The 16,208-nt window shown below is 39.0% G+C and overlaps 1 long non-coding RNA gene across 1 annotated transcript in view; it reads left to right on the top strand.

The window, feature by feature from the left end:
- The window catches only part of LOC110131090 (uncharacterized), a 211,471-nt gene that overhangs the window by 103,848 nt on the left and 91,415 nt on the right, over positions 1–16,208 (top strand). Inside the window, exon 3 of the long non-coding RNA XR_011490632.1 lies at positions 6,000–6,135. This is a non-coding gene — a long non-coding RNA (uncharacterized lncRNA). The remainder of the gene's footprint in view (positions 1–5,999; positions 6,136–16,208) is intronic.

The raw sequence follows: 16,208 nt of genomic DNA, 5'->3' as shown, positions 1-16,208 counted from the left end.
CCAGTGACTAAAAGGTCAATTTCTCAGAAATGGCATCTCTTAGAAGGCCCAGGCTATAGATGTTCCTGAGGTTCAGTATTTTTTTTTAAATATTTATTTATTTATTTGGCAGTGCTGGGGCTCTTGGATCTTCATTACAGCATGCGGAATCTTTAGTTGTGGCACGCGAACTCTTAGTTGCAGCATGTAGGATCTAGTTCCCTGACCAAGGTTTGAACTCAGGGCCCCTGCATTGAGAGTGTGGAGTCTTAGCCACTGGACCACCAGGAAAGTTCCTCATTCTTACACATAGTAACTGGTAGAGCCAGGATTTCACTTCAGGTCTACTTGTTTCAAAGCCTCAGTTTTCTCCCTATACTTGACTCTTAATTTTGTTTACTGATGAAAGAGTGGGGAAGCCATGGGAACGCAGCTCCCAGTGTTTCCTGTCCATACAGAGGCCACGAAAAACACACTGTCATTCTCGGGTCTGTCTTGATTTGGTCCCTTTGTCATTTCCTGTTGCTGCTGCTGTTATTTTCTCTGCCTCTTGGAAATCGTATAAGGCTATTTCTGCTATCACTCACATCTTCATCTGAAGACTTCTTTTTTTATGCTGTTTAACCGATGCCCTTTATTCAGTGACAAAGCCTGTCTTCACGGCTCCTGTCTTCAGTCAGCACTCTGACGTGTGTGAAGCAGTGTCATCCCCTGTAGTGTTAGGATATTTACCTTTCCTTTTCCTTTTTTAAACCACACACAGGTTATTACAGAGTTTTAAAATAAATATTCCTTTTTCTTCTGCTGAGAAACTTGGACACGCCTTACTGGGAAGTGGAAGGCTTTGGTAGACATTCAAAATTATCCAAAATCTTCTCTCCATTAATGTCTTTTATTATGAGAATTTTCCTAATTATTTAAATTGCAGTTTCCTTTTTCCTTATAAAAAAATCTATCAATCTCCTACTGGATGCTGGGCACTATGCTAGCAACATCAAGATAAATAAGAAAATGTCCTGATCTCTGTGAGTTCAATGTCTCAGAGATAGATGCATAAAAATAAATAACTGATGCAATATGAAAAATTCAATGCTAAAAGAATGTTAAAAGTACCTGGGGAATAAGGAAGAGCTAGATAAAGGGCATAGCATTCAATCTGGGGGTTTGGGAAGTGAGAAGGAATTCACTAGCTGGAAAAGAGAACCAAGGGCCAACTAGGCAAAGTGAGCTATACATGCAGATACATGGGGTTGTGAAACATACATGGTGCATTGGAGGAATAAATTGACTGTTTTTTTTTTTTTTAACAAAAATTAGAGTATAATTGCTTTACAATGTTGTGGTAGTTTTTACTGTACATTGAAGTGAATCAGCTATATGTGTACATATATCCCCTTTCTCTTGGGCCTCCATCCCATCGTCCCCCATCCCTCTCATCAAGATTATCACAGAGCACCGAGCCAAGCCTCCTGTTAGCTATCTGTTGTATACGTGATAGTGTGTATATATCAATGCTGCTCTCTCAGTTCTTCCCACCCTCCCCTTTCCCTGCTGCTTCCAAATGTCCATTCTCTACATCTGTGTCTCTGTTCTTGCTCTGGAAACAGGTTCATCTGTACCATTTTTCTTGGTGCTCAATATCAAAAAAACAAAGAACACAACCAAAAAATGGGCAGAAGACCTAAACAGACATCTCTCCAAATAAGAGATACAGGTGGCCAAGTGAAAGTGAAAGTGTTAGTCGCTCAGTTATGTCCTACTGTTTGCCATCTCATGGACTGTAGCCCTCCAGACTCCTCTCTCCATGGAATTCTCCAGGCAAGAATACTGGTGTGGGTAGCTGTTTCCTTCTCCAGGGGGTCTTCCCAATCCAGGGATCGAACCCAGGTTTCCTGCATCGTGGGCAGATTCTTTGGAGCCACCACGGAAGCCTGAGAGGGATGGCCAAGAGGCACAGTGAACAGATGCTCAACATCACTAATTATTAGAGAAATGCAAGTCAGAACTACAATGAGGTATCACCTCACACAGGTCAGAATGGCCTTCATCAAAAAATCTACAGATGATAAATCCTAGAGAGGGTGTGGAGAAAAGGAGTCCCTTTAGCTCTGTTGGTGGGAATGTAAATAGATAAACTGATTTCTGAAATTCATGAAACACAGAATGTATGGAGAAGAACAGAAAGAAGGGATCATAGATCAGCCTTATATGCCATGCTAAAGAGTTGGGGCTTAAGATTATAGGCCATGGAAACCCCCTATTCCATGTTCAGTCTTTGTACTAATAACCTTGACTGCTCCAAGATCTTCCCTTAATTTTTGCTCAGTGGTAAGGCTAGGCAACTTAGCAGCCAAGGCAGTTTCAGATTTCAAGGGAAAAAAAAAAAAAAGGAATTTCCTTACCTTTCAATATTAGAAAAATTCCCAGCCTCTACCAAGAAAGCCAGGAGTGACTGTGGTAACATTTGTCAGGCCAGACCGGTTTCCCTACCAATTACACTGCAGTTTTCAGAACCAGTATGACTTCTATACATGGAATACTGGTTTGGTGAAGATGAGAGTTGTTTTTTTTTTTACTGAAGCCTTTTTCTAAGTGAGCCTCTCTAGGTGACCTTTGAAAGCAGTTTGTTTCATGTGCATTTGAAACATTACTATGATCCTTGGGCTTCCCCAAATCATTAAGTGTCTGAGTGTAACACTGGTCCTGCTCAGAACTTAGGTACATTTTCTGGAAAGGTCGATCATTGTCTTTTCAAATGAATGAATAAACATTTCTGTGATTTTTTTCCCCAAATTTTATCTTGATAGTGTCTTTATAAATTCATTTTATTGCCTGTCTTGCTCACATCCTTTTTTAGGAAAACTTGTCATGCCATAGTCCTGGGAAAGCAACAGGACCCTGTGACCTTCACTGAGTTCCCAGTTGTTGCATGAACATTTGACCCAAGGACAACCAATTCCTTTGCTCATCAGTGATAAAGCAAACATCTTTTTTTTTTTTTTTTGATTTTTTTTAAGAGAACTTGAATCTGTAGACAGTAATGCAGATGTTGATTTTTCCCACCCACTCTTATGTTGGAATAATCTTAGATTTCCTCTATCCTAGCCCTTTTAGACAACTGAGAACACACACACACTCCCACTGTGTTTTTCTGATGTCTATTCATTAATTTAGCAGTTGTTTTTTATTTCCAGTGTGTATAGTACTGAGTTCATTGTCACAAACCCTAATCCTCTAAGGCATGGTGTGGAGAATTTCTAAATAACCTTGATACGATGTCTATACCCATTTTTTTTCAGGGTGGTAGCATAAGAACAGATTAAACACTTACCATATCAATTTATATTCACCATGTTTTTAATATGATGACTCTCTATTGTCTGCCTTAAATCGGCATGATTATTAGCTTTGCATTATGACAAAATAAATGGTGTAGTGGGCTTTCTGCCAGGTGGAAGGGGTATATGTAACACACACACACACACACACACACACACACACACATGCTTGCGTGGACACTATACAGTCTGATTTTTTAAAAGGACAAAATAATAATGACTACAGGAGTTGAAATAAGCACAGCTTGGAGGTATTGCTTAATTTATTTTTCTTACAATGTCTATATATTTATGTAATTCCAAGAAATTAAGTGAACCACAAAGTTGTTAATACCTTGAGGGCTTTTATGTAAACCAGGAATCACATAGGAGGGAGTCAATTCAGTCTTTTCTTGGTGTTCAAATATATCAATCACTGCAGCTGAAATGATTATCTAGCAATTTACACCAGTTGTTCCCATGGGGGCGTCTGCTCCTTCCTTACTTAAGGCAGCAACTGCTTGTTCTTTGTAGCACTGAAGGCGAAGCATAAGGGCGCCTTATGACACAGAGGAGTGATTTTTATCTTTGCTAAATGGAAGCAAATGATGGAGTGTTCCACTGAGCAAAGCTCAGGGTTAGTTGCTTCTGGTTTTTTTTGTTTTGTTTTGTTTTCTCTGAGATTGCATTTGGGGCATTTTAACCTCAACTTTCCAAACCATTTTCTGTTTTGGATTTATGAGTTCTTTTCCTATCCTTCGGAGATTCCACTCATAGGAACATGCCGGTCCCTCACAGTCACATTGAGTTACGGTGAGACCGGCAGACAGGCTCTGTGACCTCACCCCGCCACACCGCGAGCTCGCGGTGTAGACTGCACCAATCGCGTGAGACGGCCTACAAGACCACATAATAGGGGGGATTAGACGAGAACAAAAATCTCTTTGCTTTATTTATAGTATCATTGTGGAAGGATGAAAGCTGTAAGTCAGCTTTGCCTGGGTGTGGACTTGCAATAATCCACTCAAAACTTTGATTGTTCCCTTGACTTTGCCTTGTAAAAGTTTCTGTGGCTCCTGTGGATTATTACTTCATAATGCTTGGACAAACATCAATTAACATACATCAAAACGTTCCCATTTGTGTCCCTCTCTGAATGGAGGAGACCCAAAAGACACAACGCGTTAGAAACACTTGCCTTGGAGGTTACAGGAGGCCTGGCTGCGTGGGGGACACAGGTGTGCTGTTCTGAATGTGTTGAAAATACTGCATTTCCTATGGAGCTTGGAGTAATTATCAAGCCAGACCTCTAAAGAACAGCTTATTGGAAACCTTAGCTATTATAAGAGCTATTTTTTTAAACCCAGGAAATCGGTTGTTGAAAATCAGATGAAGCCAGTGAATCTGGCTGTAGAAGTTGGAGATGGCAGAAGTTATATTAGTTTTCATAGTCACTTGAGAACTTTTAAATTTTTCTCAGAGAGTTTAAGATAGCATTTCTTTCAAACAATGTGCATAATAGAAATATACTTAATGTTAATGTTTGAAAATATTTATGTAATAGTCAATGTCCAAGAAAAATATTCCTGTGTTATATTAGAGTTTTAAATATATTACTGTCTGGTTTACTCTTGTAGGGATTTTTTTCTACTCATAATGTCAATACTACATGTGACTAGAGCAAAGTCATGGATAAACTATTGTTTTTGTCGTTACTTATACAAAATTGACAACAGATTTTTGTCCACTGTGATAGCATTACATGAATGTCAGCTCCAAATCTTTCTCAATGTATGTTTATCTGATAATAATGAATATATTTATCTGGAATGTCCTCAGGATGTATTCATGTTGATAATAAATATTGTAAATGATTCGAAAATGTACAATGGAATAAATCAAGAATAACCTTATTTTCAGATTATTTTATGTGTTATTACATAATACCAAAGGGCTTCCGAGGTGGCTCAGTGGTAAAGAATCTGCCTGCCAATGCAGGAGACACGGGTTAGATCCCTGGGTTGGGAAGATCACCTGGAGAAGGCAACGACAACCTACTCTAGTATTCTTGTCTGGGAAATCCCATGAACAGAGGAGCCTGGCGGGCTATAGCCCACGGGGTTGCAGAGAGTCAGACAGGACTTAGTGACTAAACAACAACAAAGACTTCCTTTTTGGGGAATTTCATTAACAGGCTTCAATAATCCTACCAGGTCAATTTGCTGTAATTCACAAATCCATGTGGTTAGAGTGGTATTAGGTCTACTCATTTTCTTAGACTGTCTTATAAATCAAACTGATGAGTTCTTTTTCGCATTCATCTCTTTTATTTGTTTTAGCAAAAATTGTAGTAATGGTCTTGTGTTAAGGGGATAAAAAATACAACTGAGTTCTGCTCAGTAAGAAATAAGAAAACTCTCCTTAGAACTTTCTGAAACACTAGAGTCATTTACTTGGTCTGCTAAGCTAGGTAAATGGTCAGTTTGTCCACCTGGGAGCAGAAATCTTGGTTCTCTGGGAGGGACAGAGCCCTAAAAAGAGCTACCTTTGGTTTATGTTAAAGGAAAGGTGGCTCTGACCTTGAAGACACACCTGATTGTGAGGTGGAATGACATAATATCAGCAACTTTCACATTCATTCTTTCACACCTTTGACATTCTTTATCCCCCAGAACGGTAACCCATGTACTTCCTTCATCGTAGGCTGGCCGATGGGGATACATGATTCAGGCAGAGACTTCTCCTGGGACTGTGTGTGCACCCTCTGTGTCCTTTCCACACAGATACATCCTGAGACTAGACTTCTGCTTCTCTATTTGGTACATAATTGCAACCACAGGTAATCTCTTTCCATATGATCCTTTAAATCAATTAGCTTCTATCACCTGTGTGGATGGGCTCCTATTTCATACAATCATTCGCTCATCTTTGTGTTGAGTACGACTGACCTTTAAGAGATAGGCAACCAAATAGGCAAGAACTTGTCTTCTGATTTTGCTTCTGTTGACTGTGCAAACTTGTTTTGCTTGCTCATTTAATTCTGCTGGAACACTATACCTTTTTGGAGCTCCAACAGAGTGCCCCAAAGGAAGAAAATTTGGCATGGAGGGAAAAACATGGGCTTTGAAGTCACTGCCGTGTCTATCACAAGCTTGTTAGTGACAAGAAGGATTTGTGACAATGCATGATGTGTCCAGTGCCATTGGGGCATTTGTTGGAAGCCTAGTAATCAGTAGTTGTTATGCAAAAAGTCCCATTTCTCCCATTTCAATTCTCTGATCTTGCAGTTTTAGTTCCTTTTGATCTTGATCTCCCATTTACCTTATTTGACTGTGGGTGTAGAAGGAGCAGAGTGGGAAGAGAATAATAAGGATGAGGAAAAACATGGAAGTCCAGTGAGATAGTGGCCAATTCATAGCCATTTATTTGTAATTAAGATTCTTTTAAGACTTTTCACACTAAGGAAGTACATTTAGTTTAGCCTTAACAGGCAATTATGTTTCTTGTGCATGCATTACTCTATTGCATGGATAAGAGGTCACTTTATCATAAGCTTAGGTGAAACTTTCTTATGCTGCTTGGAGGAGGGAGCCTTGACCTGGTTAAATTTAAAGTTTAATCTATTTTTATCGAAAACTATTTATTAAAAAAGATATTATACTTCCAAGGCCTTTTCCCATCAACTTGCTGTTTTTTGGTTGCCTATCACATGGCTGTATCATTTTTAGATACTAAATGAAAAGCATGTGTAACAGAGCATATAAATGCACTTCTGTCCATGTTACCATGGGTAACGTCCAATATGAAATATGGGTTTTCTTGAAGCAGAACACACTACTTTAATTATTATGTGCAGTTTGGAAGCATGAATATTTATACAATTAGAAACTTGGAAGCATTGCACAAATTCTTTAGAATTGGACTCTGACAGAGGCATTTTTTTCCCCCCGAATATGTTCTATAAATGCAGACCAAAGATGAAATACTGTGGCAAACTTAAATTCATTGGTTCTAGAAAAAAATGCTACAGATTTGGTCACATGAAATAAAATTGTTTGTTAGCACTGAGCCCCAAAGTTGCTTGAACTGTTTTTTTTTTTTTACTGTGTGTCTATTTTTAATTGACTGATGGTAAATGCTTTTGTTATTCATAACTTTTTGTTCTCTTTGGTGTGATGAAAATGAACTTGCACACAGTATCTATGTGGCTTATTAGAATATTTGAACAGTGCATTTAAGATTGTAAATCAGGTCTTATAATTCCTTCTTAATTGATTTTTTTTTTCATATTTTTCACTTTGGGTTCTAATTTTTTAGGGCAAAGATAGATCTTCTCATATATTTTCCAAAATTAATTTGGCTTATATGGAAATGAATAAAACCTATTCTCTTCACTTAAAATGCGCATGCACATACATACATAAGCACACACAATTAAAATTCAAAACATAACTCATTCTTAGAATTTTTAGGACGTGGGATGACTCTGTCTTGTCTTCATAAAGAATTGTGACTCTGCTAAGGGTTTTATTTTAAAGTTTCCTAGATAAAAGTATTGTTGAGAGGTGTTTATCTATTTCTCTCTCTCTCTCTCTCTTTTTTTTTTTTTTTGGCTGCTCAGCTTGAATCTGGGCCCTTGGCAGAGACAGCACAGAATCCTGAACACTGGACCGCCAGAAATTCCCTAGTTGAGAGTTTTGATTCTCTGCTAGTTTGATATGTTGTTTATTTATTGATGTTAAAATAAATTTACTTGAGTTCTTGTAATATAAGTTGCTGAGCTTTGTATGGACTGTTGCACCATGCTTTTAGATTTCGAATGAATCTTAATAGTAATTCTGTATTTGACTGAGTACCAGATTGATAGTATTATTTAATAGGAAAAAGAGCTCATGCCAGATCCTGAGCTTTGTGAAGTTTACTAAACACTCTTTTGTACACTATGTGAATAAAACCCCAAATCACTGGTCCTTAAGGAAAGTCTGAGATGATGAATCAGCAAAGGAAAATAATCGTTCTGCTTGAAAATATTATTTAAGTTTATCAGTGATTACAAATACTGAGATCAGATAAGATGCTGTAATTGCCACTCATCTTCATTTTGTTTGAGCTTTTCTGTAGTTGCTTCCTTACTTTCCAGTATCATCAAAGGGAAAAGAGCCTGTGGTTCGGTGAGAAAGTTCATGCAATAAGTTGACTATCATGTGCGGTTCAATGAACACCAATGAGTCTATGTTGTTTCAAGGATATATCAGTCTAAGTCTGTGAGAGATGTTGCAATCTCCTCTCCATCTTCGCTCACCCGCCTTTAAGCAGAACTGCAACTGCTGACGACCTTAAAAAGACAGGAAAAGGAATTCAGGTTTAAGCCAACAGGGGACAACACAAGCTGGCATCTGTGCCCTTAAAAATGTTGTCTTCTGAGTGTATATCCTCAATATTATGGAAAATATGTGTTATCTACATCAAACTTTTTTGCTTTTGACTTAAGACATTAGGGAAATCTGAGACCCTTTAAGGTTTCCAGTTTTAAGCACATGCTTTGAAAAGATTTCAGAAACAATAGATTCAAATAGTTGCTCCAGAGGGTGAGGGCTGCTGCATGGGAGAGTCTTCATGAAGCTTCTGTAGTCAGAGAGATTTTTTTATAAGAAGGACTTTTAAGGGGAGCTATGAGTAAAAAGATAGAAAAGGGTCAGTCCTGAGAGGTGTGAAGCCTGCTGAAACCTGTGGCCGTGCATCAGTATAGGGAACTGGAGTGGGAGGGAGAATGAGTCCTTCCTTAGACTGAACTTGAAGCCTTCCTCCCTTACCTATGCTCCTGGGAATGTACAACAGCTGCTCACCATCCAGAACATTCCAATATTTAATCTGCCAACTTTTTCTGTGGGTGAAATAATCCTGATTCCTTTAGGCTTTCATCATGGTATCTGTTTTTTTGGCTCTTTAATCATTTTCAGAGTTTTTCCTCCAACTTTCCTCATCACAATTATGACTGGAAGCTCCAGAGGGAGACTCCTCCAGTGGGTGTAATGGGAACATGACTAAAACCACTTTTAAAGCATTCACCATTGGCAAGGCTAAATCACTCTATTGTCTTCCTTTGTTTCTTATATGGTCTACTTACAGTAACTGGGTTTAGGGAGGCATTGCCTGAGCAAAGGGGAGCCTATATTTTTCTAGTTGTCCAGTCTTATGGTCAAAATTATGGTATTCTACTTGTTTTGTGGACTTGTGTGATGCTAAGTTACTGCAGTCATGTCCAACTCTTTGGCACCCTGTGGATTGTAGCCCACCAGGCTCCTCTGTCCATGGGATTCTCCAGGCAAGAATACTGGAGTGGGTGCCATGCCCCCTCCTCCAGGGGATTTTCCCAACCCAGGGATTGAACTGACATCTCTTACACAGCCCTCATTGAAAGGCAGATTCTTTACTACTAGTGCCACCTGGGAAGCCCCCTACTTGTTTTGGTTGGAATTAAAATTATAGTAGTGACTTTTGTTAGCGATAATATTCATTTATGTATTCATTCATTCATGTACTCAAGAAATACTTTGAATCATTTTTGAACTCTTAGCACATGGAAAGCTGTATTCTAGGTGGCACAGTTAAAACGGTGAACAAAAATACATGTAGTCTCTGCTATGACTATGTCTTTATCTTCAAAATAGAGAAATTAATGAATAATTATATAAGGGATTTTATATTTAAAAATTGAAGAATGTGATATAAAGGGAAGAGCAAGACTGTATGTGAATGGAAAATCAGGAAACCTACTTGAGAAGAGATAAGGCTTCTCCAAAAAGCACTTGACCTGAAATCTGTGTCAAGAGCTACATTCTTTGTGGAGGGAATACTGCGTTCAAAGTATTTTATATTTGTCGTGTAGTCAACAGAATTGAATTTCCTTAAATTTGTGCTGACTCCTTGAAACCCTTTTAGTTGACGTTGCCTGTTTCCCTTCACCTTATTGTAAGGAGTCCCTCACTTGAGAGTTTCTGCTATATGCTGATCAAGGGGTCAGATAAGGGATCAGATAAGAGATTTGGATCTTTTCTGATTGAATAACATTTTGTACTGCTTTATACCATCTTGAATTTCAGAACTGAGTGAATTGATTTGTAGAATGAAATGGAGAAATCAAGATAAGCTTACATATTAGACAATCTAGTGGTGTGTGCTCAGCCGTGTCTGAATTTTAGCTGCCCCATGGACTGTAGTCCACCAGGCTCTTCTGTCCATGGACCCTTCCAGGCAAGAATACTGGAGTGGGGTGCCATTTCTTTCTCCAGGGGATCTTCCTCACCCAGGGATCAAACCCACATCTCTTGCGTCTCCTATAGAGGCAGGCAGATTCTTTACCTCTACCTGGAAAGCCAATTTATCTAGCTCAGGTGAATCTAAGTGTGGCTGAAACTTTAGCTCTGTATGCTTTGTCTAGTGTCTTTTAACAGATACTTCTGGGACTTGGACATATATAGCTCATCAAAAGAATTACTTTAAAAATTCATTCTAAGTTTTTAGAGCTCTGCCTTGGCGTTCTTGAATCAGAAATAGCATTTAGCTTTCACCTTGAATTGCAAACTTCCATTTCGTTTCACTTACTGAACCCTGTATACCTGTGTAGACATACATTATGAAAACGCTGCCCTTTTTTCTGTTTGTGGAGAATGGAAGCTGAGCTTCCCAGGAGTCCCCAAATTCTAAGAAAACTTCATTGAAAAGGACAGCCTCCTTGTAAAATGGCGAGATAGCCATATTTCCTGTTTCTGGCCTTCCTGCATTATCCCAGAGGATCTATAGTTCTGCTTTGACCTTTAATGGGTTTCCCTGGTGGCCCAGGGGTAAAGGATCTACCTGCAATGCAGGAGTGGCAGGAGACGCGAGTTCAATCCTTGGGTCAGAAAGATCCCCTGGGAAAGAAAAGGGCAAACCACTCCAGTATACTTGCCTGGAGAATCCCATGGACAGGGGAGCCTGGCGGGCTATAGTCCATAGAGTTGCAAAGAGTTGGACATGACTGAAGCAACTTAGCACACACATTTGACCTCTAATATCTGCCTGATTGATCAAGACTCTTCCAGTTTCTTACTTTTTGTTGATTTCCATAGGTCCTAAAATTTGACTTTATTCACCCTGACTATTGACTATTGGTTACATAACTTGATTTGAGCCCGAACTAACCATCACTGTGCGGCTATTCTTTGGGTAGAGGGTGACCATTGCAGTCTCCGGTGCCTTGGAATCAGAGTGATCACTTGAGATACATCATCTGTAGGGAGAATAGGCATGAACACAGTAGGAACAGACAAGGGTTAGAGTATCTTTGCACCTGCTGTTTCTTAAGTGTCTTTTTGTTCAAAATAATCAAAGTGGTATCAAAGTGGCATTTTTTGGTGTGACATATCCTGGTTTTCCTCAAGATATTAATATATCTCTCTATATCTGTGTGAATCATTTAATGCTTTGAGTTAGAAACTTCTAATAATATTTCCTTTTGAGAGAACTTTTGTACATCATATACAAAAAGCTGACAAAGTGAAGTCAAACACTTTTAGAGGTGTAACTATATATAATTTAGCAAACTTACCCTAAAAGCTTGTTTTGTGGCAGAATACCCCCAAATCTTTTGTATATTTATGGATACATTCTTTTACAATTTAGCATTTATTGAGAATCTAGGGTGTGTCAGGCACCATGCTATGAATATTGTGAGGAAAATAGCATGGTTCCTGTCTTTGAGGAGCTACATTCCATTGTAGGTACAGTAAGAAAAATTATAATACAGTATCATATATGCTGCAGTAGTTGTGAACCAGCTGTGAACTGTGGGAATTAAATTTAAGCATTTTCATTGAAATCATGGGTCAGAAATGGCATCCTGAAAACAAATCTGTGTCACATCGTATGTACAGTACTAGACATATTCCAATGTTAATATCAAAATTTAATCATGTAAGTTGACATGAAGTTCTCCTCTGTGTAGCTGCTAAAACGGAAGTTGCTAGTATTCTTGCAGCTCTTTTAAAAATCATCAAACTGTCTTATTTAACAAAAGACTATGATTATATATATATTGTTATCAGCTGCCAGTAAAGACTTCTGTTTGTATCATGTTTCCAAGGAAGTTCGTCTTGTTTCTAAATCTGTTTTGAGGACAAATTATGTGAATGGAATTCATTAAGCCCTCATTTTGCCCCTTCTGCCTACTATTCAAGCAATATCTGGATTCCCTTTTCTAGTCATCAATGAAATTCAGGATCTTTTGGCTTTCTAATCTTGTCTCATTAACTTCCCCCATTACACACAAATTCTCCACGAAACTCTACATTAAGACCAAATTAAGAAGGGAGACATATATTTTAATATTTGATTAAATATGGTTAACATTTATCATATGATATTTCTATTGGTGGGGTCTTTCCAGTAGCTCAAACAGTAGAGGATCTGTCTGCAATGCAGGAGTCCTGGGTTTGATCCCTGGGTCAGGAAGATCCTCTGGAGGAGGGAATGACAATCCACTCCAGTGTTCTTGCCTGGAGAATCCCATGGACAGAGGAGCCTGGTGGGCTACAGTTCATGGGATGGCAAAGAGTCGGGCATGATTGAACAACTAACACTACACTATTTCTATTGCTTTTATTATTTCTTATGCTAAAATTTTTAACACTTTCAAACCTTACCAGTATGATAAAGTCCTTGAAGGAAAGTATCATATAACTTTGTATGCACAGTAGCTGCTCAGGTATTATTGAGTACAGGGATACAAGTGCATTTTATTAAAAATATATCCTCTTAGAAGACTTTCTAAACAAATTACATCAGGATAGTGTGAAATTGTGACAGAATATTGGAGGGGGTGCTCCTCCAGTGGCTCTTCATGTATTAATTTACTTAATTCTCATAACAGAGAGGTAGGTATTAGTCTTGTAAGGTTTTCTCTACAAGGTCTCTAAAATACATGTTTCCCACTCTACTTGGAATTCAACTTGATTCTAAATATTAAGAAAAATTGAAAGTAAGCCAAAAAGATAACAACGTGACTTTCATTATTAAGCTATGGCATGGCCTCACACACTCACCCAAAAGTCATCTATTGTAAGAATGTAATTTTCCTTGATTTGATGTTTACCTGTATCTGTGAGAACGTTTTACAGGTGTAAGCGTAAATATTAGCTTGTAGAGAATAAAGAAGATGGACGCTTATTTTTTTCCAATAGTAATGCAACAGTTTTAGCCCTGGAAAGAAGATAATCCAATGTTTATGATGTCCAGCTTTTAAGCAAAATAAATTATTTTGTTGTTATTGCTGTAATTTAGCAATCTCATTCCAGGGTATTTTCTTTCATCAATTCTACATACATTTGTTAGTATGTGTTAGAATAATGAACCAGAAAGGTAGACTGCCTTTTGTATCCTGCTTATTTCCTTATTGGGCTTCCCTCACAGCTCAGTTGGTAAAGAATCTGCCTGTGATGCAGGAGACCCTGGTTGGATTCCTGCATCAGGAAGATCTGCTGGAGAAGGGATAGGCTACCCACTCCAGTATTCTTGGGCTTCCCTTATAGCTCAGCTGGTAAAGAATCCACATGCAAGGCGGGAGACCTAGGTTCAATCCCTGGGTTGGGAAGATCCCCTGGAGAACAGAAAGGCTATCCACTCCAGTATTCTGGCCTGGAGAATCCCATGGACCGTAGTCCATGGGGTTGCAAAGAGTCAGACACTGAGCAACTTTCACTTTCATTTCACTTCTATTTCCTTATTAATAAGTTCAGCAAACCTTTGTGAATCTGTATGAGAATTATATTGTCTTAAGATATTGAAGATTATACCTTTGGCAACAATCTTCTTACCTCTTTTGTGAGTTATTATAACTGTTTATCAAAAGTTTTCCTTCCCTGTAATCATTTCTGTAACTGCCTATCAACCTTGCATTTCACGTTTAAACCACCTCTACAGCAAGATAAAATCGCTTGCCATCAGACGTGCCCAGACTCAGTGTGGCCCTCAAGGCCCTTTTTGTTACTTTAATAGGGCTGTCACAGCAAACTACCACCAACTGGGTGGATTAAGACAACAGAAGTTTATTGCTTCACAGTTCTGGAGGACAGGAGTCTAAAATCAAGGTGTCAGTAAGGCCAAGCTCCCCCTTTGAGTTTTAGTGGAGAATCTGTTTGTTGTCCTATCTAGCTTCTAGTAGATGGTGGCATTTCTTGGTTTCTCATTCAAGATTTCTGTTTTCACATCAGTCTTGCTAGTGCCTCTTCTCTGAGCCTGCTCCTCTATGTCAGATATCTTTCTACTTCACTCTTAGAAAGATATTTGTCAGTGGGTGTAAGGCTCACCTGGATCATCCAGTATGATCTTATCTCAAGGTCCTTAACTTAATTACATTTGCCAAGATTCCCCCCCGCCCCGCCAACAGGTTGCATTCACAAGTTCTGGGACTTACTATATAACATATCTTTTGGAGGGTGCCATTCACCCCATTTATACGATCTGTATCCAGCCCCAGCTCAGCTATCCATCCTTACCTGCCAGTGCTTCTCAACGGTATTTCTATTTCTTGATTCCTCCCACTTCCCCTAGCCCATGAACTCTGCTCATTGCAACTCATTGTTTTTGTTGTTTCTTTGGCTTCTCTACCTAGCATGTCCTCCCTTTTCTTTTCTTTTTTTTTAAATCATTTATTTATTTACTTATTTAATTTCTTACAGGGCTGGGTCTTCCTTGCTGCTGGGCTTTTCTCTAGTTGTGAGGAGTGGGGGCTACTCTTTAGTTTTGGTTCACCAGCTTCTCGTTGCTGTGGCTTGTCTTGTTGTGGGAGCACAGGCTCTAGGGCAGGTGGGCTTCAGTAGTTGTGGCTCCTGGATTCCAGAGCACAGGCTTCAGTAGTTGTGTACCTGGGCTTAGTTGTTCCTTGGCAGGTAGGATCTTCCTGGATTAGGGATCAAACCCATGTCTCCTGCATTGGCAGGCAGATTCTTTACCACTGAGCCACCAGGGAAGCCTTCCCTTTCTTTTTTACATGACTGCTTTGCAAGCTTCCTTCCAGCCAACTTCCCACCCACGCCCATCCCAGCCCATCTGCTGTCTTCCTTCTGCGCTCACATTGTACCATAAGTATGTATCTATTGCTTACTGGATTTTAGTGCCTTTTGTCCCTCTGTATATGTTTGTGTCCCCTACAGATTTTTTTTTTTTTTTTTTTTCTTTTGTAAAATGTATGGACTCTGTCATCTTTGACTTTCCACAAGTTCACATAAATAACAGCTAGCACTAAGGGTGGACTTCTCCAGGGGATCACCAGATGGTCAACACCAAAATCAGATTGATTATATTCTTTGCAGCCAAAGATGGAGAAGCTCTATACAGTCAGCAAAAACAAGACCAGGAGCTGATTGTGGCTCATATTGTGAACTGCTTATTGCAAATTCAGACTTAAATTGAAGAAAGTAGGGAAAACAACTAGACCATTCAGGTATGACCTAAATCAAATTCCTTATGATTATACAGTGGAAGTGACAAACAGATTCAAGGGATTAGATCTGATAGATAGAGTGCCTGAAGAACTATGGACAGAGGTTCATGACATTGTACAGGAGGCAGTGATCAAGACCATCCCCAGGAAAAGAAATGCAAAAAGGCCAAATGGTTGTCTGAGGAGGCCTTACAAATAGCTGTGAATAGAATAGAAGTGAGAGGCAAAGGAGAAAAGGAAAGATATACCCATTTGAATGCAGAGTTCCAAAGAATAGCAAGGAGAGATAAGAAAGCCTTCCTCAGCGATCAATGCAAAGAAATAGAGGAAAACAATAGAATGGGAAAGTCTAGAGATCTCTTCAAGAAAATTAGAGATACCAAAAGAACATTTCCTGCAAAGATGGGCTCAATAAAGGACAAAAATGGTAT

Source organism: Odocoileus virginianus, chromosome 12, assembly GCF_023699985.2.
Source record: "Odocoileus virginianus isolate 20LAN1187 ecotype Illinois chromosome 12, Ovbor_1.2, whole genome shotgun sequence".
NCBI lineage: Eukaryota > Metazoa > Chordata > Mammalia > Artiodactyla > Cervidae > Odocoileus > Odocoileus virginianus.
This window is presented reverse-complemented; position numbering and strand designations above follow the sequence as displayed.